Raw genomic sequence first — 24,847 nt, 5'->3', positions numbered from 1 at the left:
GGCGGGTTGACCTTCGGCTCCCCCCCCGAAACCCCAAATAAATTTTGTTATTAATTTTTTTTTTTGTTTAATTTTTTTTTGTGTTTTCTCATTCGAATTCACAGTTCGAATTAACCCCTTTTTTTTTTGCATAAAATCTTAACCAGAATGAAATCCTCCATTATTGCCCCATTCATTTTTTTAAAAAATTTTACAGGTCTTTTCATTTCCAGATTCACCCAAAACTCCATAATAGAACAAACATCTCCACATCGGGTTTTTAAGCCACCAAATCTATTAAGAACAAGAGTTTTATTCAAGAACAATCCAAGTTTGGAAGTAAACTGAAACTAAACTTCAAACATTCATGGGTAAAACTAAATTTTTTTTTTTGTAATCAACAAATAAATAAGGTAGTGGATTCGAATCCTACCTCAAAATGCAATTTCCAGGCATGAATCTTGATGAAATGCTTCCCATTCTGCTGCTCCCATCCAAATCTTCCATTTTTCTTCAAAAAAAACTCCCCAAAACCAAGAACCCCCAAAATGTCTCCCAAAACTAGGTTAAAAGAAAAAGCCCTAATTTTGCCCTAATTTCAATTTTGAATTTAGGGTTTTATTTCTAAAATACAATAAATGAAAATCCAAATGGGAATCATTCATTCCCTCCTTGTTCATTTTTCTTTTAAAATTTAAAAGCTTCTATTTCATATTCAACTTTAATTTAATTTACTGAAAATCAAACTTTTATATTTTATCAACTATACAAGTAAGAAGAAATAATTTCTTTTAAATAATAATAATTTTCCCTTTTCCCTCCAAATGCGAAAATGCGTAATTTATTGCTATCTCCCCAAATGTCTTTAAATTTTTCCTTTCCAAAAACGCATAATCTCATTAAATTCATTATTTTAAAATTAGCTATTAAATTAACTCGCTACAACATAATAAAGCGATATTTTTAAATAAATGACTAATCTAATGCAAGAGTTTAATTTATTCTAATTTCTCGACTACAAATGCATAAAAGTTACAAATGCGTAAATGAGCACACTAACCTCAGTTAAATACCTTAAACTTGCTACAATAATAATTTAAAGCAAATCTCTTTAATTACTGATTAATCGTATAAATAAGCTACCTATTTAAATTTCTATATCTCTAATGTGTACGTTTAACCATAATTTTAAATTTAATACTTAGGATAACAAACCTCACTTACCTCGTGCAAGGCATGCAAATCGAGGTAGTCCTCCAAATCTCTCGACATGCATCCCAATGAAAGGCAAGCTCCACGAATCCACGCATGATGCTCACCTAACTATGGCTAAGGCAAGACGAGCGTTATATGACCACTAATTCCGAATTCAAAAGATGAAAGAGCATACTCAACCTTGCAAGTTCCAAAGGAGGTGAACCTTGCCCTAAGCGGTGTTGTACCTGCAATCTCCTGCACCCATGAATTCATACAAGCATGCATATACATATACATATTCAATGAAGACGTTAGCTCAAGATTTATCTCAAGGGTTAGGAAACAATTACATTTACATGAAAATCGATGCAAAAGCACAATAATAAGTATGCACAGTTTATTTATATTATCTAAACTACACATTGCATATTGGTTGATCTACCATTCAAGAATGCCACATAGGAAGTCAATCAAGGTTAAACGGGTTTTAAAAGTCCGACTAGGGTATGGGCATTACATTCTCCCCCCCTAGGTTCCGACTTACTCCTGGAAGTCGCAAAGTTAAACGGAAGTCCTGCAACACTTATTAGTCCTTAGACTCAATTAACAATTATCAATTTGCACAAACAACTATTTTGTCAACAATTTAAAACATTATTCACCAATAAAAACGCATCTAACATCATTCACACCTTCAAACATTCTATAATCTACACTCAATCATAGCAAGGATACGAGACTTTTCCCTTTTTATTTCACCAAATTTAAAGCAATTAAAATATATAAGCACAGTTATCATACTCATTTATCAAACAAGACACGAAAATATGCTCTCAAGGTCAATTTCTCTCACCAATTCATCTCTTTCACAAAACTTTATCACATAGGACTAGCTTCACATATCAATTTTACAACCAAGTTAACTTTTCAACATATAAGAACAACATAAGAACTCAATTGTTTACACTTTTCAGACATACAAGAACTTTTCCAATGACTATGCCCCATAACATAGTGACAAGTTAATACCATTTAATCCATGATTACACATAATTTCCATCCACAAGACTGGTTTGCACAACACAATAGGCCACATGTGAGCATGTCGAATGCTCGGTCAAAGGTAACATATATGATCCACATCTTAATGCCTGCTCTCAGAATAAATACATGATCAACAAATATCCAACATCTCACTCGAGGGCTTGATGGTGATAGGGTACACCATAGCGGTGCTTCCTTCCATACAAGTCCCTCGTGAATATCCCTTGTTGTGTAAGGTGTTTAGCCTCCAAGAGATAGTCACCACTCATAGGTAGGTAGTGGATCTTAGCTATTTACACAGCCTCACATACCTCCATCCTCAAGGTTCCTTGCGTCTACTTCCTCGTATACACTCATCCAAGCCCGTCTCCCACGTTCTTGGAGAGGAATTCACATCACAACACAAGACCAGCATTCAAAAACAACAAGAATTAACCGGTTTAGCCACCAAAGTACAAAAGATTAAGGGTAATATTTGTCAATTCCAACAATAAAACAAGAAAATAATTTCCGGATTTGCAACATCAAATCAAGTAAAATCAAGATCGCAAGTTCGTGGCTAAACTGTCAAGGTCAAAGTAAAATAAATTGCTGGCCCACAAGATAATCAATAAATAAATAAATAAAAGAAATTCATAAGTGCACATTACATCACTATGTGACTAGTAGCTAGCCACCAACGAGGAAGGAAGGAACAATCGTCTAGCTATCCTAGTAGCTCATCATGTGGTGTGACCAAGTCACACATCCACATGGCATGGCAGTGTGCACCTCGGCATCACCCCGCATCACGTCGTCACGTGGCATGGCTCTACCCAATACATAGCGGTAGACCGCATGGAAATGTCTACTACATCCCGCATCGTGTCTCAGCACGGCATGGCAATACTCCAAGCGGACAAAGTACGCAATGGACGTATCCCGCATGGCAGTGTACCCCGCAGATAAGGCACGCGCTGGTCACACTCCGCATAGCGATGTTCCTCTCAAGATACTCGCCGTAAGCCAGAGGTATACATGGCTAAGGTCTACCCATAAGTCTACCAACACTAGCCAGTTGGTAACTTATGTAGAACAATAACACGCCTCTCATGAAGACAAGGCAACAAATGCTCCAATATGTAAGAAAGTACCACGCCTCTCATGAAGACAAGGCAACAAATGCTCCAATATGTAAGAAAGTACCACACCTCTCATGAAGACAAGGCAACAAATGCTCCAATATGGAATCCAACAATATGCTCAAAAACTGTCATCTATATGCTCAAGATAAAGGATGGGAATAAGGCTGGCACACATGAACCTCATAAATCGGTTCATCACAAGGGGAAGTATTGAGTACACCTATGTTATAGTTTCGTTACAAAACCATGATTTTCCTCAAAATGGGGAAGCTAAAGTCGCTTCGCGTCGACATTACTCGTACGCTATTCATACTATTCGAGGAATGATGACTTCTACTACTACCCCTTCACATACTGACTTATCAACAACCTGTGGGTTGGCACTCAGTAAGGGAACAAATAAGCAACACCACATAGATAGGTATGGTTTCCCATACTCCTAAGCAAACATATTCCCCATGGTTGATTACTTCACCATCCCATGGGCACACAAAGCAAGTACGGGTTCTCTCACAACACACACCGAATAGCACCATTACTGGTTTAGTCACATTTACGGGGAGTTTTTTTTTACATTATGCTAACACATACTTAAGGGAAGTTTCTAATTATGCTTTACACATGAATCACCAACAAGGTTTACTCTAGATCCGCGTTCTGAAATTTTCAACAATTCAATTTACACAATGAGATAACATCATTCTAATATCTTTCTCAATCTTCCCTAAGAATTTTCATTCACATTATTAACTATGAAATTTTCCCTTTTCAAGATGAGAAACTTTCCTCTTTCAATTAGAAGCCCAAAGCAACATAAAATTTCACATGCATTATAACAAAATTTCTTCTTAAATCACTGCATTCCAAATAGTATTTCAAAGACAACAATTCCTATATTTTAGACAAGAGGAGGAAGAGAGTTGGAAAATCAACTATTTCCTACGAATACACAAGAATTTCAAAATCACACCATATACTCGGATATAAGTTTATCATTTGAGTTGCACGGTTTTCATTTTGCTATCTTTTAGGAAGGTGTCGAAGCATCCGAACATGACATTTCTAATCATTATTGTTGCACTATAATGTTCAAGTTTTCCGATCAAGAATTCAAGACAACCAAACTTTCTTTTGTAATACAAGTCTTCTTGAGAACAATCACTATTCGTAATACAATACAATACAATAATACATCAAATCTAACATTGGAAACTCATAATATAACAAGGAGGTAAATGAAGAGCTATCTACTAGATATTACACATTTAATGCATACAAATTCAACAAGTCTTTCATTTACTCCTTCTTAAACACGATAAGGCAATTATCTAAATCCAAAGTAAGTTAAATGGCGCGTCATTCAATAGGTTCTAAATCACACTAGTTTAATTAAACACTTAAAACAATCTTTCGAGGAGCACATTAATTCACTCTTGAAGCTACTACAGTATGTCCTCTTTTGGTATTCTTTTTTCACATCAAGAAATTTTCACAAAATCACTATACGCATATTAAAGCACCATACTTAAGATGAAATTTATTTATATTACTCCTACCAAGCACATGGAGAGTCCTTAATGCAAACATACCATTTTCTATCATTAACCAAAAATTAACTCCCAAGTCATTCCCTTTCACAATCTAAAACACAAAAAACATTATAAGGCTCACACAAGGGCTCAAGATATATCATCCTTTCTCTTGCAATAAGAAAACTTAAATGAGAGATAACTACACATATCAATCCCTTTTAATTTACTTAGAGAGAGAAAAGAGGATGAGTCATAATCACTCAATTTACTACATAATAAGCATTAACATTTGCCATACTAGTTTTTAAAGTGGACAATCATTAGGGTAGATCAAAACCATAAACAAGCACGTTTCGTACTTTTAGATTTAAGATATCAACAACTCACCCAGAAGGATTAGCCAAAGGAGCAAAATAAATCAAAAATGAAAGTACATACAAATCCCTTTTCAAGGTAAGAGAAATCATAGACCAAGACCTCATTAGGAAGACAAAACACCCATAATTACTCCCAAAACACCCACATCAATAAGGTGAAACACAAGGTGTAAACACACACGTTACACCCAAGTATGGTTTGTTAAATCACACCCTCACATCAAGGAGGACAAGCACACATCATAAAGTAGACCCACACACAACAACTAAGAGCACAAGCGAAACCAGAGATCCCAGTGTTGCAACATGGGCTCTGATACCAAGTGTAATGCCCCACCAGGAAACCCCTAAGGGTTTAAATTAAAAACACTCAAATAGAGTATAAATTTTTTTTTATAATAATTATTTAGAGCGTTAATGAAAAGTTACATTATTAAGATAAATTGAAGTTAACTCAATTCATTATTAGGAACGACATTAAAATACATTGGAGTTATCTGTCAACTTAGCTATCATAGCGGAAGGCTCAACAATCCTAAGAGGTTTCCCAATGCGATTACCTAACCTTACACCTAACTCAACTTGCGTCATTAGATCAATTAAATTGGATATCTTACTTACGAGATAATGCATAGATCTAGATTACATATGTGTTCATAGATATGACATCTTAAAATTTTTGGAGGTGTACATTTACTTTGGTGGTTAGGAGGCCATTGAGGAGTCATTTACTCAATGCACTTAATTTCATAATTACGTTAAGAGGGCCCCCAAAAGGGTTCATGTGTTTAATGTGATGAAGTCCACTCCTTGGTTTTGTGGTATCCATTCACAATTGATTTCATCCTTTAATGTTTTAGAAATATGCCTAATGAGATTCATTCATTCGGGTTAAACTACGTTCAATATAACGAGGATTCCTTCATTTGATCTTAAAATATTCACCCACATTTGATACCACCTTTAAAATATTAAACAGTGTGGTTAATAAGATAAATTTGTTTATTTCGGATTAAACTTCCATGAGTAGAGTGAGGGCTCTTCATTTGTTATCATGCGTAGCCTACTAATGAGTTGAAGTTCTATTATGAAAGGTAAAATATGAGTAGCCATAGGATACATTTGATGTTTTAAAAATAATACTACTAGATGGCTAGAATCATTACATGAAAAATGTATTTGAGCCACAAGAGTTCATCCTTTAACTTTATGATATAGTTAGGAAGATAATATTTAACATTTCAAGATTGAAGTAATTAGATCATAATGACGTTCTTCTATTCGGATTAAAATACAATTATCTTTTTGCATATCTCTTGTTTTGTTCTCTTCTTGTTAAATGATCTTAAAATGAGAGAGATACTTTTACTAGGATTTAATGTTTAAACAACAAATCAATTACTTTTCCATTTTAGTTTAATTTTAGCAATCATGAGGGGTTCCTTTTATAAGGGATTAAAAATATGGATATCTAATTGAGTCCACACGAATATCAAATTAATCTGATGAGGGTTAATGGTTATGATTAAAGAGTGAAATAACTTAACAAATCATCCAATGCAATGAAGCAAAATTAACATGGCGTGAATTTCATTCACTAAGGCAAAAGGATAGATGTTGATATGATGTTCAACCTTTAGATTTCAATCTAGGAATGGTGACATAAATTTTAACTTTGTTTCCTTTTTACATCCATTCCATTTATATACTTAATAACAAGTTAATCCAATAAAGAAAACTAGCAAGGTTCCTTCCATTATTACTACGTTCACTTAACCTTATCAAAATACTCCTTTCCACAACTCTAATTACAATATTTTAAATGCTTGCCATAACCATGATTCACCAAGTTTTATGAACTTAAATAACTACATTTATCCATCTGAAAAATGTTATACATTTAAATTTGAATTCATTTAATTTACACTTTACACTAAGCAAGAATACAACCATCAAGATAATTTAAAACATAAACAAAGTACGCTATAAACATCGCATGACACAAAATATGATCTCGGAGTTCACCCCGGATGGGCTACATCTCTGGGTCTGCTCAACTGCAAGACCCTTTTGGTATTTAATATAGTTAAGGTTACATAATTACATGTCTTTACAATCTTGCCACTTAGGCGATTACAATCAATATACAACAGACACTTCGGACATTAATTACATAATGATCCCTTTTGTAACGGATCCTACTAAGTACATCAAGTAAAAAGGGCAAGGATTCCTTAACAGGTGGTACCTTAAATGGGGTCTAGACCGACGTTGGATAGACCAAGGAAAGCAGATGACGGGGTCCCAACAAATTTCCAAATTAATAGATCATGCACAAACGTTAACGAGTAAATACAACATTTTCTCAAATTGACATAAACGTCTATTCAAATTAGTTAACACTAGATCCCCACTAATGATAAGATGGTTTTACAAAGGTACTCTAGCCCCTTTAAACTGCACAAGGATACATAAGACAAATTAAGGACTAACACCACCCTTTCGGTTTACTCATTAACACCTAACCGCGAGTGCTAACATTTCCCACTTAAAAGAATTAAAGCCTACATGCACTCTTCAACATTGCCAAGATAATGAAACTCATTTCCATATTATATTTCAACAAGACCAAATCAATATAGGTCATATCATTATATATATTTATACAGATTAGATGGTTACCTGTACTAACACATATTTTAAACATATCTATTATGAACATTTATCACTTATTACAATTTTCATCTCAACACAAATTTTAATATAAAATATTGCCTAAAATACACTTATATGAATAATCCCTTTTTTATGATAGTGTAAAATAACACAACAATACTTGAACTAAATCTATTTTAATAAGCATCTCCTTTTTTTCTATAATACCATGAAAAACCCCCCCCAATGCAAGTTTAAACCATAATAATAAACCTAAATTTAAAAAGAAGCATTTTTTTTTGAAACAAAAAAAAAACTAAAATAAAATAATGGGCGGCCAAACCCTAGGCGGCCAAACCCTAGGCGGCCAAACCCTAGGGCGGCCGGGCCCGAGCCGAAGAGGCTGCGGCCTCCACGGAGGACGCAGGCCCCTCGGCCTCCACTTACAGTGGAGTCGGGGGTTCTGCGCCTTCCGTGGGGGTCGCAGGCCCTTCGGCTCCCCACACAGTGGCGCCGGGAGGGACTGCGGCCTCCATGGGAGACGCAGTCCTCTCGGCCCCCACTGTGTGTGGGCGCCGAAAGGCATTGAGCGGCGCGCGGGGAGGGGCGGGTTGAGCTTCGGCTCCCCCCCCGAAACCCCAAATAAATTTTGTTATTAATTTTTTTTTTTGTTTAATTTTTTTTTGTGTTTTCTCATTCAAATTCACAGTTCGAATTAACCCCTTTTTTTTTTGCATAAAATCTTAACCAGAATGAAATCCTCCATTATTGCCGCATTCATTTTTTTAAAAAATTTTACAGGTCTTTTCATTTCCAGATTCACCCAAAACTCCATAATAGAACAAACATCTCCACATCGGGTTTTTAAGCCACCAAATCTATTAAGAACAAGAGTTTTATTCAAGAACAATCCAAGTTTGGAAGTAAACTGAAACTAAACTTCAAACATTCATGGGTAAAACTAAATTTTTTTTTTTGTAATCAACAAATAAATAAGGTAGTGGATTCGAATCCTACCTCAAAATGCAATTTCCAGGCATGAATCTTGATGAAATGCTTCCCATTCTGCTGCTCCCATCCAAATCTTCCATTTTTCTTCAAAAAAAACTCCCCAAAACCAAGAACCCCCAAAATGTCTCCCAAAACTAGGTTAAAAGAAAAAGCCCTAATTTTGCCCTAATTTCAATTTCGAATTTAGGGTTTTATTTCTAAAATACAATAAATGAAAATCCAAATGGGAATCATTCATTCCCTCCTTGTTCATTTTTCTTTTAAAATTTAAAAGCTTCTATTTCATATTCAACTTTAATTTAATTTACTGAAAATCAAACTTTTATATTTTATCAACTATACAAGTAAGAAGAAATAATTTCTTTTAAATAATAATAATTTTCCCTTTTCCCTCCAAATGCGAAAATGCGTAATTTATTGCTATCTCCCCAAATGTCTTTAAATTTTTCCTTTCCAAAAACGCATAATCTCATTAAATTCATTATTTTAAAATTAGCTATTAAATTAACTCGCTACAACATAATAAAGCGATATTTTTAAATAAATGACTAATCTAATGCAAGAGTTTAATTTATTCTAATTTCTTGACTACAAATGCATAAAAGTTACAAATGCATAAATGAGCACACTAACCTCAGTTAAATACCTTAAACTTGCTACAATAATAATTTAAAGCAAATCTCTTTAATTACTGATTAATCGTATAAATAAGCTACCTATTTAAATTTCTATATCTCTAATGTGTACGTTTAACCATAATTTTAAATTTAATACTTAGGATAACAAACCTCACTTACCTCGTGCAAGGCATGCAAATCGAGGTAGTCCTCCAAATCTCTCGACATGCATCCCAATGAAAGGAAAGCTCCACGAATCCACACACGATGCTCACCTAACCATGGCTAAGGCAAGACGAGCGTTATATGACCACTAATTCCGAATTCAAAAGATGAAAGAGCATACTCAACCTTGCAAGTTCCAAAGGAGGTGAACCTTGCCCTAAGCGGTGTTGTACCTGCAATCTCCTGCACCCATGAATTCATACAAGAATGCATATACATATACATATTCAATGAAGACGTTAGCTCAAGATTTATCTCAAGGGTTAGGAAACAATTACATTTACACGAAAATCGATGCAAAAGCACAATAATAAGTATGCACAGTTTATTTATATTATCTAAACTACACATTGCATATTGGTTGATCTACCATTCAAGAATGCCACATAGGAAGTCAATCAAGGTTAAACGGGTTTTAAAAGTCCGACTAGGGTATGGGCATTACATCATCTTAGTATTCAAGTGTCTCATTTTTTTGAGTATCATAACTTGCAATTTGGTGTATCACATAGTCTTTTTTTTTATTATTTAATTAGTTGTAGTAGGTTTTAATTTCCAAGTTTTCCTTCTCCCTTTTCCTGGTAAGTTTAGTTGTGTAGGTGTTGGCCAGCTAGGAGTCGGCCTTATCCAAAGGTTTAGTTCACTTGTAGGTGACCCACAACCTTGAATTAATCCCATGTTTCTCCAGAAGGCCTTAGTTTGTCAAACTTTGTTGGGGGTGCATTTCTAGGAGATAACAATACTTTTATATTATCTACCTCATATTCATGAATGGTAGGTATAATATATAGTTTTATGGAATTTTCTGATTGGCTGGTGGATTTCTATAGTTTGAGTTTAAAGTTCTATTTAACAGATTTTTCTCTGCATTGTCTGGGATGTCATCTCTGCAATATTTTGGATTGAAGCTTTGAATTTTTATTGAACTTGGGATTGGATTGCTGGAAGTTGGACTCAATATTTTGGGTTGGAGTCATTAAATTTTTGGATTGCTCTTCATTAGATTGATTCTTGCCTTGGTTGAGATTTTCAAGTTGGAACATCATTTTCTTTCTTTGCAATTTAATTGGAAAGATTGCCTACATTTTTGTTGTTGGACTATTTTTGGTGGAAGGGATTTTAAGTTTATATATTTCATACTAGCCTCGGGGGAAAATTTTATAAGTATTAATAATGTATAAGAGTATGGTAAAAAATCTAGAATTGGTGTTTTTCTTGGAATGCATATTCTGTAACTCCCTTATTGAATCTTTGTTTCCTTTATTTTCTTTGTGATCTTGTGGAGTTTTAATAGAATCTTGAATTTTTATTTAATTATTTATATGTTTTTTGCATCTCCTCAAGTTTTTTTGTATATTTACAAGATTCGAGTGAATGTGGCATTGACACGAGTTGTTTCCATGAAGCCATGTGAGTTGAATTTTTTACATTGCCTATCTATAGTTGTATTGAGTATTGTTTGAGAATTATAATGTGTTTATATTTTTGTTTTGTATCTCTCTTGGCTTTATTTCATCTCCTCAATTCGGTGTGCAAGTTTGTTGATGTTTTGTGCACTTCTGATTGCAGTTGTGGCTAGAGATTGATGATGAATTCTCTTGGTATTATCATAATATTTTATTTAAGTGTTTCCCTTATATTATTTCATCCATCTGTACCTTTTGAGAGTGTCTCTTGGTCAATTTGTGAGTCGTTATGCAATTTTAGGTAGTATCAACACCTTACTTGCCCATTTTTCTTCATTTTAGCATTTTAAACCCAAAATGCTAATGCTTGGCACCAAAATGCTAAAGGAAGACCCCAAAAATGGTATAGGATGTAATGGAAGAATTAATATGTCTCCCAGATGTGTTAAACTATTTTTTAATGCAATGAACTACTTCAGGTTGCGGATTTTATCAGTTGTGGTCATTGTGACTGCTTTGTCTGATTTTGGGAATTACCAGAGGCATTTTGTGATTGCACTGAGTATTTAAGAAGTTTTTATGATGTTATGTGAAATATTTTTTATATTGGTTTTGTGCTCTAGTAACTGTATTTTTGCCTTACCATTGAGGATATTATTCATATGTTGATTTCTCCAATGGGAGGAAGGAAAGCCTCTTTGTTGAGGAGTTGTTATGAGAGCTCCAATGGGATGTTCATGCCTCACTATTAAGCATTAGTAATTATTTTGGTTTATCCTTTGACTTCATACATTTTCCTTGGCTCATTATTGTACTATTTTCATGAAGGTTCTCGCTTGTATTTGGGTACATGATTCATGTTATGCTTTTTTTTTCCTTGATGATGTTGTCATTTTGCTTATGTCATTTATGATCCTTAATGATGGTTTTGTTATATTATTTTTATGTATGTTTCACCCTAAGGTTATGGTTCATGGTTGGGAGAGTGGTCTCTTCCATGTGTAGGAACGGGGTCATGAGATATAGGCTTCTAAGAGGTTCCTAAAGAGGATGTTTAGAGTCTAGACTTGTCATGGGACCACATGAAGAATTTATGTTTAATTGTGAGTGATAACCATAATAATTTATTAGTGGGTTTGGATAATTAGGAATTCACTTGATCAAGATAATGAAATTTGTTTTTGATGCCCCACTCATAGGCCTTGAGGAGAGACTTGGGATGTGATTGGGAAGACCATTGGATCAGTAAGCCAAACTCCCTCAGTTTCTCAAAAGTTGAGATAGATCCAAGTTTCTGTCAAGGTATGGTGTGGCCCCTTATTTGTGAGGATAGAGTGTGATGACTCTCTTCCTACATGTGTCCATTAGCCTTATGCCTTTGTTGTTTATTATGCATTTGGGAGTTTATTGATTTTTGAATAACATTGTGATATGATCTGATTCCTTGTTCTTTGTTGTTATCTTGTGGTTATCATGTTGATTCCCTTAGTTTTTAGGTATCGTCCTAGGTCTTGAGTGTGATTTAGAACCCCATGTCATCTCCTAGCATGGTTGGTGGTTCCTATTAGGTTCCACATGGTTGGGTGGTTTGGTGACTTCTTCCATTGGGATGAATTTCTTTGAATGCTAGAATGTGTGTCTATGGGTTCAATGATTCTTCATTAAGCAGATGGATGAGGAGCTACTTTCTATGTGTTGAGAGTATATTTTATCATAATGACATTGTAAGTGTAAAGAAGGTCCTATGTACTTGTACCTTCTACTCTTATGTAATATGACTTAATGATGTAGAGTCTATGACCTATGTATTATTATATGATTCATGTTTTATAAATGTTCATTTTGTTAGGAATGAGCTCCTATATAGAACTAGGGGAGTGAAAGATTATATTATGTTTATTCTTCTAGTATCATATGATTCTTGAATTTGTTTAGTATCATGGAATCCTATTTGAAAGTAGATAAGTGCTTGATGTTATAATCTTGCATATTTGTATGGATAGTATTCTTGATTAGATGTGCAGTGGTTTTTCTTAAGGAAATAATTTAGTTCCATGTGTAGGAGAAGGATATATGTATATAGATTCATGATGTGATAGGTGAATAATGGATAAATATGGGAAATAGGAACATTTGATTTTGTGCTTTAAAATGAACTTAGATAGTTGATGCGGATATGATGATGTGCATAGATAGCTCATAATATCATGATAGGAAAAAGTATTGAGAATATCTTAAATGGAATTAATGTTAATGTTTTCATGATATGCATGTGTTATTGTTATGTTGTTAGGAGGTAGTGACGTTAAGATACTCTAGTGAAATAATGAATAGATATATGTTTATGGTTATGATATTATTTTTTCTTGTGTTATATGGTGTAATTAGTTATGGTTATGTTCATGATGCTTTATGCGTCATTGTGAAGTTAATCTATGAATTGAAGTTATGATAGTTCACTATGTTGCATTAGTAAAAGCTTTTAATTTTTGTTTTATCTCTATATGCTTGTTAGTTTAGCTATTTTCTCTATGGTATTTAGGTGGGCATTATATTTTATAGTTTTTGTGGTAAAAACAAGCATAAATTCATTATGAATTTTTAATTATTGAAAAAATACATTATATATACACACACATATATATACATATTTATGGATACATGCATAAAAATAATAATAATAACCCTTTATACATACAACTTCCTAATAATTTAATGGAATATAGAAGAAGATCAGTAAGAATCTAATAAAACTTGTTTTAAATGTATATTTTACACTTGGTTTTTATATATATAAAAGAATTAAGTCACTAAAATGTGTCTATGTGGCCCAAGAGGGGTTATTAAAAAATCATAATAAATATATGATTGCTTTTGCCACACATCAATGTGTTTATTTTTGGTGATACACACATGTATGTATAAGCATGTATATGTTTCTTATACCAATTTATCTTTTTATGGATCTAAATTTTATTTTCTTAATTGTACATAAATATATTTTGATTCCTACATTTCTACTTTACAAAAATATAAAATCTTACACATACAAATGTGCTTATCTATATATTTATAGAGAGTTTATTAAAAACTGATAGTGACTATATGATTGCTTTTCCCACATAAATTCTAAATGCCTTAGTTGCCCAAATACAACTATTTGTCTCTCTTTCTTATTTTTAAAACTATCAAAAGGTTAAAATTAATTTATGATTACTTTCCCCAACCAAATTATAAACATTTTGATTGTTGAAATGAAGGCTTTATGTATTAACAACACACACATATATATAATTTTAGTTACTATTATTTCTTTCATAAAATATTAATATATGTTTGTGTACCTATTAATTTCAACCATTGACTCAAAATTTCAAATTTTAGTATTAAAATAATATTAAATAAAAATAGATTTCTATATCAGTTTTAACAACAAAAATTAAAAAAATGTTCCTACTTGTAGCATCGTAAATTGTACACCCTTAATTGGGTGGTACAATTCCACGCTTAGGTTAGCAACCACCTTAGTGTGTTTTCATATTGCATTTAAAAATTCTCTAAAGTCTTCTTTCATCCCTCTACACATCATAAGATTGGGCCCTTAACCCTAAGTGTGCTGCTTTTATTTTATTCTTCTAATTAAATTGTTTCATCAAATACCCTAATTATGTCCTATTTCGGCGTTTGAGGCCCAATTTCGCATATATAGACATTCTAAATTTCCATATCCTCTTGGAATTTTCTCTAAAATCACAATATCTTTCTGCCCTAAAAATTTGGCAAAAATTTGGTTGGACTGTGTGTTCGGACCAGATGGCTACCTACCTAGTCCTGATTTCTTTTTCCCAAGTTTTGGGAGCATATTCTGGTGGTATTTTAATATCAAAATCAAATGGATTGGTGGGAAATGTTATTTATAGGTTGGCCTATGACTCAAAACAAAGTTATGGTCTCCTATATAAAGCCTTTCGTTTCCTCATTTGAAGGATTCAATTCTCTAGCAATTGAAGGAGCCTCTTATGAAGTGAAAGTGCAAGTTATATGGAATCTACAATCAAAAAATCAAGAATTGATCAAGCATTTATGAAGCCTTCATCAATCATTTTCAACACCAATTAGCAGTTTTGAAGATATTGAAGAATAATAGGACATCACTGACTATGGATTGGCTTGTACCTCTACCTAAGGGTTTGGTATGGTTTCATGTTTTTTTTATGTCTTTGTATGAGCTTCATAACATTCATTTTCATATTTACATCCATGCTTTAGATCCATTATTTCTTTTGTGATTTGAAGCATTTACATTTACATTTACACTCTTTTAGGGTTTACTCTCCAAAGCTTAGGGTAGAACTCTAGATTTGCTTTCTTATTCATTTAGGGTCTTGCATACACACAAGATTCTTGTACACACATTTTAAACACATTATTGACTATTTTTAAAGGTGGAAACCACGAAAAATAAGGGGTTTGACTAAGGCAAAACCCTATAAAGCCAACCAGACACCCATTTTCAAGTTGCAAGTGTAGGTACAGGAACCCAATGTATGCACAACTTTCAAGACTGACAAAACACATAGATATAGATCCAACCTTAGAATTTGACCTCAATCTTCAGGGACTAGGGTGTAGCACCATGGTCCTCTTAGGAATAGGGTATGGCACCCTAGTCCTCTGAGTTTTTATACATTTTTTGGCAGTTCTGTATTTCAAGTCTTCAAAATCCCACGTCCAGTAGTTTTAGCTCTTTGTTCTGACAAGGACCAAGGTGCCTAGCACCCTAGTCATGCCTTTTCAGCTCCAAATTTCAGGCACAAGTGTACATCGGGATTCCCCTCCATTCTCTGTGTTCATTTTATCTGTTTCAATTTAATCATATTTGACATTTTCATTTTATGTTGGCTTCATTGTTCATATCCTAGCATAGTTGGTTATTGCATCATATTTTGTACACCTCCTCTATATTACAACAAATGAATAGAAACCCTAAGAAATATTCCTTGAATCTCTCTCCTCTACAAGAAGTTGTTAGGTTTTAGGCAGATACATACACAAAGATGAAGAAAAACCACAACACAAAGAAACACATAAATTTAACCTGGTTCACCCAAGATTGGCTAGATCCATAGAACACAGTCATCCAATCTTTTCTTATTGTCTAGTAAATTAGTACAACAATATATCTATGCCTTATGCATTCTAGCCGCTTGTAACATGCAATTTTAGGGCAACATACAAAGTCGACTAACAAATGATAACCCTAATCCTAAAGGAATATTCTTCCAATCTTCTCCTCATACATGTATTCTCATACTCTTATTATTCTATTCTTGTACCTTCATTAAGAATAATAACATATATGTCCTCCGCATAAGTCTTTCACTTGCAAGGCATCCATTGACATAATTACATCTAGTATAATAGTTGTATTACAATCCTTTCCACTTATAATAATATAAAATATTTTTTATAGTTACCGATACAAATAAATAGTTACAAATTATATTTCATCATCTCTAAAAGATACATCACAAATAACAACAAAATGGCAGATCATCTTGCAACTAAATTAAGAAGACACTCTAAAGAACATGGTAAAGATCCATCCAACCGTACATGAAAAAGTCCACCAAAATATTCCCAAAGGATGCCACCCAACCATGTGGAACCCGTAGCCCACCACCCATGCTAGGAGAAAGACACAAGGGCCCAATCAATAAACAAGAAACAAGAAGACTATGGATAAAGAACTAAATAACTTTTACTAAAACCCAAGATACAAAAAACAACACTTCACAAAGACAAGAAGATAAATATAACAACTAAATATTACCAAAAAATTAATTCATAATTACAAAACTCCCAGAGGCTTCCACAAACAAATGGTTCAACGAGATACTAGGATACATAAGGCAAGAGTGCCATTGCTTAGCTTCTCATGGTTTATCCTACCAGTTTGACTCCTCTCCTAACTCCAAACCTTGGCCCCCATGGATAAATCATGTAGAACTATACAATCATCTCATATGGATAAGTTATTGCATAATTATGCCAACTCAACACCTATATAGATGGATATGCCTGTCAACTAAAGACCTCAAAATGTGGACAGGTCTTCCCAATCTCACCTTTTTCTTATACGCACACATGAGGCCATGAGTAGAATACAATATTATATTTTTAGTGTCTATAAAACCAAAATAAATATCATCCCAAAGTTTAATTAATATTATTAATTATTAATATACTCACCTCTAACTTATCCCAGTAGCCACTTAGTGCCTCAACCCCAATATTGAGCCACTCTCGTTTGATGCACATACATATCCTATATTCTAAGGCTTGAAACATGCATCATGAAACATAAGACATATGAACATCAAGAATAGATATTAGAAAAGTAGATAGCACATTCTATAAATAGGGCTTCCATACATAGACCAATCCAAACATAAAGTCCTAAAAATGAGTCATAATCCCAAAAGAACTATTCCTCTTCATAGGCCAAATTAAGAATGGGAAAATGAACACTAAATAAATAAAATTAAGCTAAAAAGACATTAAAAAAAAAATTGACAAGATAAATGGTCACCTAAGACTCTAGTACTAGCTAAGATCTCAAATTCGGTCAAATATGCAAACTAATCGAACTTAGAAAAAGTTGTCTGGGTGGTCATGGAAGTCATGCGGTTGGTCATAGAAGTCACATAGGTGGTCAAGAAAGTCATTAGGATGGTCATGGAAGTCACACAGGTGATAATGGAAGTCATGCGGGTGGTTATGAAAGTCAAGCAGGTGGTGCCCAAAGCTATGCATGTGGTTGAAAATAGAGAAATGACATGTACAAAACAACTTAAAATCAAATTTTGAAAAATACCCATTAGAGAGGGTCTTGATAAATCTTAAAATCACTAATAAATAACCCAAAAAGATTCAAATGGAGATTCCAATAAAACATGCTAAAAAATTGATTCAAAAAAACATTCAATCCCCACACTCGTTTTCAAACAAAACACAACTCTTTATAAATCACAATAAAGACCTAAATTTGGATAAAAAATAGAATCCACAAAAAAACCCAACTCCCCTAATAATTATTTATATTCAAAATTCAAAAATCTAACTAAAATCAAATAGAGAAAATAGATACCTACTTGGAAACCTATGAAAGAAAGAGAGGAGAATTTGATGTTGAAATCAAAAACACAAAATGTCTGTAAAACAAAAACCAAAATTATGAATCAATCAAGCTCAAGAAATCCAATTCACGCTTCAATACAATTTTGAAGTCAAAGTGCAAACAAACTATAAACAGTACCCCAGTTCATCGACCCAAAAAATCTCCTCCCAAATTCTCCACAAAAATACCATAAATTTCTTCTCCAAAAAACTTCATAAATAAAAATGGTCAATTCCCCCCCTAAAATAAATAAAACTCAATCACCTAAATAAATCTCACTAAAAATATTCACAAGAAACGCTAATTCGACAATCATAAAAATAGAGTTAAATTAATAATATTTAATTAACTCCGAAAATTAAATTCCCATAAAGTAAATAAACAATAATAAATAAATATTAAATCACCAATTACAAATCCAAAAATTAGTCAACTTCCACTTGACAACAAAGAAAACAATAAGTAATTAATTCCAATAAGATATAAAAAATCCACCAAAAATAAAACTAATGGTTAACTCGATCAAATAAAAAATAAAATAATAATTCATAAAATAATAAAAGTATAAAAGAATTGTTGGTGTAAATAAATATTCATTATCGATATTATTACACTTTACTTAAGCTAACTTAGGATAATGCATGTCTTCGTAGTTTAGATTTGAGACACTTAGGGAAGTGTGCACATAGGGATAGAGCTTGTAGGAGAAATTCCACCTTTTGTGGTCTTGTTTTGTTGTTACACTCCACATTCGGTGGTTCATCCACCTCTTGTGGAATATTATATTATTTCTCCTACCTACCCCTAGTTTTTCTTACCTACCCTTGTTTCTCATTGAGCCACATGTCATGATTGTGTGCTCGTACATCCATATGGCCTTGCCTATATAAGCAGGCCTATATTCATTGTATTGGTTAATCTAGTTGATCATTTTCTTATTGATGAGAATATAGTTTGTTCTTGTCATTCTATTGTCTCTTTTTTTTATGTTTTTCATTATGCCCTTGATCTTGGCAAAATCTCACATGGTATGAGAGCCATTGGGGCTTCGTTGATTGGTTTTTGGAGACATCATGGATGGCTTCTATTTCTGGATCTGAGAGACTACATTTTTGGAGGCATCTTAGAGTGTTTTTGACCTCACCATTGCATCCGGGAGGATGTTTCCATAAAAATCAAGTATAAATTCGACCTATTTTGGCAAAAATCTTTTTTTGGGTGTGGAGGAAATTTTCTACGCAATTCGGGCAGTACGGTATGGAATTTTTGGATTTTTTTTCAAAAAAAAAAAAAATTGAAAATTGTTTTTGGGATCCGTACGTTCTGCTCAGTCAGAAGTGCATAGTTAGCACCTAGTCAGCGCCTAGTCAACATTTTCTTTGGAAATTTTTAGACCCCTCTCCGTTTAGTAGTTTGGATTTTTGGGTCAACTTTGGAGGCCCATAACTTGCTCAATTTTGCTCATTTTTGGGTGCAATGTTTTTTGATTTGGGCTAATGTTTTGTTCTCTTTGCAGTGGTGTGGTTATTTTCTAGTTTTGGTGCACAGGGTTTTCCGAATTTTCATATTCTCTCAATTGTACGTGTCCAATCCTCAATTTTGCAACTTCAAAGGCCTCATTTGAGCTCATATGACCTTGTTTTCAGGTGCTGTTTTTTTTTAAAGTGTATTTTTTTCATCTACTTTCATAATATATGATCATATTTTACATATTTTAAGTGTAAATTGTACTTTCAGATATTGGTCTTATTTGACCTTTTTGGTACTTGTAAATTTCTTGGATCTTAGTTTAGATCTCTTGCACTATTAGTTTGAGTCTCTTTTGGCCTTATTGAGGCAATTGTAAAATTGAAATCAGAATTCTACTTTGTCATTTTTTGCAAGTGGCCCATTGTACACGCACTAAGTATAAAGTGTCAAATCATCACTTTTTGGGGGGGTTCTTTGATTCAGTAAATTTGGGGTGGTGTCTTGTGTGATTGTGCCTCTCTTTCCTTGTGCTCTTTCATTTTTTTTGCAATTAGTCTTCATAAATTTCCACCTTTAACTCCACATAATTATGCATCATGGAAAATTAAAGTATGGAGCAAATTAATGGAAAAAGGTTTCACGCATTACATAGATGGAACAATAGAAGCACCACCTCATCCTAAGGCTGATCCTAATGCTTAGTTAGAATGGCTCGCTAAGACTTGCATGGCTCTTGGAACTTTGTGCAAGTATGTATCAGATGACCTCATCTTTCATATTGAGAAGTGTACTACAATCAAAGATGCTTTGGATATGTTTCAGAAATTTTATGGTCAAGTTGATGAAATTAGAGGTTATAAGACTGACAATGAGCTCACTAACTTGGATCCCAAGAGTTTTGATACAATCCAAGATTATGTCACCAAAGCAAATGAGCTAAGAGAAAAGCTTAAGGATTGTAGAATTGACAAAAAGGATGCTCAGTTGATATTCAACTTGTTGAACAAGCTTGAACCAAAATATGCAGCATTTGTGTCTAGCTTCCAAACACATCATTTGTGAGTGGGGAGTTCCTATGTTATGCCTTCATTTGAGGCTTTCACAGAAATGTTGATATTGGAACAATCTAAGTTGTTGAACATGGGGCTTCTCAAGTCTTCAAAGTCTCGGGCTTTGGTGGCTAATCAAGGGAATCAAGGAAGTCAAGGAAAAGATTCCAACAAGAAGAAGAAGCAATCTAAGTCAAAGCCACAATAGGAAAAAGGACAATCATCCTCTCCATCACAAGGCCATTTTTCATCCTCTTCTAAGAAGGGGACACCACCTAAGAAGAATAAACCAACTTTTTCATACTGCAAGAAGTATGGTCATGATGAGCATCGATGCCACATAAAGAAAGTTGATGAGTTAACTAATCTTCTTAAGAAAAACAACATCAACTTGCCATCTGCCTACACAAAGAAGGATTCATCTCCTTCCTCTTCCTCACATTCTAAGGGAAAAGGGCAAGCACTTTTGGCTACAACAGGTTCTTCACAGCAATGGATACTTGACTCGAGTGCCTCATATCACATGGGTTCTACAAAGGAGTAGTTTTCTTCATTGGAGCCATCCATGGTACCTCACATTTACATAGGTGATGATACACAAGTAGAAGTTGAAGGGAAAGGTTCAGTTGACATGGATGATGGAACTTTTGAAAATTTTCTCTATGTTCCTAACTTGTCTACCAACCTTCTCTCTATCTACCAAATCACTCACTATGGGAATGGGAAAAAGGTTGAGATTACACCAGATTCAGTTGTGGTAAAGGAACTTAATGATTATGTCTTGGTAGAAGTGGGACAAGTCAATGACAACTGAAGGCTTTATTCATTCTCCCACTTTGTGCCAAGTTCACCTTCTAGGGCCTTGTTTACTCATTCAAATTTTGAAAGTAAGCTATGGCATGAGTGGTTTGGTCACCTCAACTATCGCTATCTTTAGTAGCTCAGCACTAAAGACATGGTCATAGGTCTACCTCGAATTAGTTTTTCAGAGGGTGTATGTTCAGGCTGTTCCATGGGCAAGCATCTCGAGGAGAAGTTTGATAAAGGGAAAGCTTGGAGAGCTTTGGAAGTTCTTCAACTTATTCACAGGAATGTAGAAGGTCCATTTCCAGCACCTTCACTTAGCAAGGCCCGCTATGTCCTCACCATCATTGATGACTACTCCCGCTTCAATTGGTTCTACTTTCTCATTCATAAGAGTGAAGTATTTGACAGGTTTTAGGACTTCAAGACTCGTGTGGAGAAGAAATCCGGGAAAGTGGTCAAGAGTCTTCGCACAGATAATGGAAGGGAATATGTGAACAAGAGACTTGAGAATTTTTGTACATTTAAGGGGATTGATCTTCATTATTTTGCAGCATACACTCCATAGCAGAACAGAGTTGCAAAATGCAAGAATAAAACTCTCAAAGAAATGGCTAGCTGTATGATTCATGCATAATCTCTTGATCCTACCTTTTGGACAGAGGCTATCAGTTGTGCCACACACATCCATAATCAGGTTCCTCACAAATATTTGCAAGGTATTACTCCTTTTGAAGCTTGGGCTGGTAGGAAACCGATTGTGAGACATTTTAGAGTCTTTGGGTGTCCAGCATGGGCTCGCATACCTCCATAGAAATGCAAGGCATTGGAACCACATAGTCGGCCTTGTATATTTGTTGGATATTCTGAGGGTGTTAAGGCATACAAATTACTGGATCCTCAGACACATGAGGTGTTCATTGAGAGGAGTGTTCACTTTGAGGAAAGCTCTCCTAGCTTAGCCTCTCTACCTCCTCCACCTCTCTTCATAGTGGATAGTGATGCTAGTGATTCAGATGATGAGACTCCTTCAACTCCCACTTGTAGGGTTACACCTCCACAAGCTCCACTTGTAGTTGAGGGGCCTCATTGTCCACCTCCCCCTAGACCTCATTGGGCTCGACAGACACTTGAGTTTGTGGGTTCTCTTGTTGGGGATCCTTCAAATACATGGAGAACTCGATCACAACATCAGGGTCTTCCACATGCATTCATTGTTACCGCATCTGATCCATAGACATTTAGGGAAGCATCAGGGGTTCTTGAGTGGGACCAAGCTATGGAGGAAGATTATAGTTCCTTTATGAGGAAAAACACATGGGACTTAGTCTATCTCCCTAAGGGGAGAAAGATGGTTCGATGTAAGTGGATCTATCCGACCAAGTATGTTGCGGATGGTAGTGTGGATAAGTATAAGGCTTGGCTTGTTGCAAAAGGTTTCTCTTAGGTTGCAAGTGCTTGTTGTGAAAGGATCCGAATGTCTACATTTTGCGACAGGATGACTCTCACTTAATACTTGTTCTCTATGTTGATAATTTGATCATTATAGGGAGTACTACGTCCATCATTAGTAGGGTCAAATCCACTTTGCATGTCAAATTTTTTATGACTGACTTGGGTCTTTTGCACTACTTTCTCAGGATAGAGATTTCACAGTCACCTTCTGGGATTACACTATTGCAACCCAAGTATGCTCTTGATCTACTTTCATGCTTTCATATGGCTGATTGTAAGCCTACACAAACTTCCTTTCTTTCAGTAGTCAAGCTTGAGGCTCATTGTTCTTCTCGGCCAGTTGATGCCACTTTGTATCGTTAGCTTGTGGGTAGCCTCATCTACTTGACCAATACAAGCCCTGATATTCCATTTGCAGTTGGCATGGTTTCTCGCTTCATGTAGAAACCACATAAGCTTCATTGGAAAGCCACCAAATGCATCCTTCATTACATCCAGGGTACACATCACTATGGGATTCACTATGCAGCAGGCACGGGACTTCACTTGGTTGGTTATGCAGACTCTGATTGGGCTGACGATCTTGATGATCATAAGTCTACTTCAGGTTACAATTTTCACCTTGGTTCAGGCCCCATTTGTTGGTAGAGCAAGAAACAACATGCTATTCCTCTCTCTTCGACTAAGGCTGAGTATTGAGGCACTGTTAATGCAGCAACTGAGACCATTTGGCTTCATCAGATTCTCACAGAGTTTGGGTTCACCACTCCATGACCGATAGTTCTACATTGTGACAATCAGAGTGCTATTTCTATCTCAAAGAACCTGGTCCAGCACCAATGGACCAAACACTTCGATATTCATATGCACTATATCTAAGAGCTGGTTCAGGAGTAGGTCATTAATTTGTAGTATTGTCCTACTGCAGAGTAGGTTGCAAACATATTCACCAAACCTTTCACCGAGAGTAAGTTCCAGCAGTTGCGAACTCTCTTGGGGGTGCGAGATGTGTCATTAGGGGGGGTCAGTTGACTTTTCCTTCCTCTCTTATGGGGGGGGACTTTTTCCTCTTTGAGCTTTTGTCCTTCTTCTTTGAGAGTCTTTTGTACTTTCATCTCTCTTTTGGGGGGGAGTTTTTTCCCACTGGGTTTTCTCCCTTTCTCCATTTGTGATAGATTGCATTACATATTTTTTCTTGCATTTGCATGTTGTACATGGGTACCTATCATGGCCTAGTGGCCGCAAGCCATCTTGCATTGTTGACTTGATTCTTCATTCCCCTAAGTTGCACCTAAGGGGGGGTGTTGGTGTAAATAAATATTCATTATGGATATTATTACACTTTACTTAAGTTAACTTAGGATAATGCATCTCTTTGTAGTTTGGATTTCAGACACTCAGGGAAGTGTGCACATAGGGATAGAGCTTGTAGGAGAAATTCCACCTTTTGTGGTCTTGTTTTGTTGTTACACTCCACATTCGGTGGGTCATCCACCTCTTATGGAATATTATATTATTTCTCCTACCTACCCCTAGTATTTCTTACCTACCCTTGTTTCTCATTGAGCCACATGTCATGATTGTGTTCTCATACATCCATATGGCCTTGCCTATATAAGTAGGCCTATATTCATTGTATTGGTTAATCCAGTTGATCATTTTCTTATTGATGAGAATACAGTTTGTTCTTGTCATTATATTGTCTCTTATTTTATGGTTTTC

The sequence above is a fragment of the Cryptomeria japonica genome, chromosome 3, assembly GCF_030272615.1.
Source record: "Cryptomeria japonica chromosome 3, Sugi_1.0, whole genome shotgun sequence".
NCBI classification, from domain to species: Eukaryota; Viridiplantae; Streptophyta; class Pinopsida; order Cupressales; family Cupressaceae; genus Cryptomeria; species Cryptomeria japonica.
Note: the sequence above shows the minus strand (reverse complement) of the source record.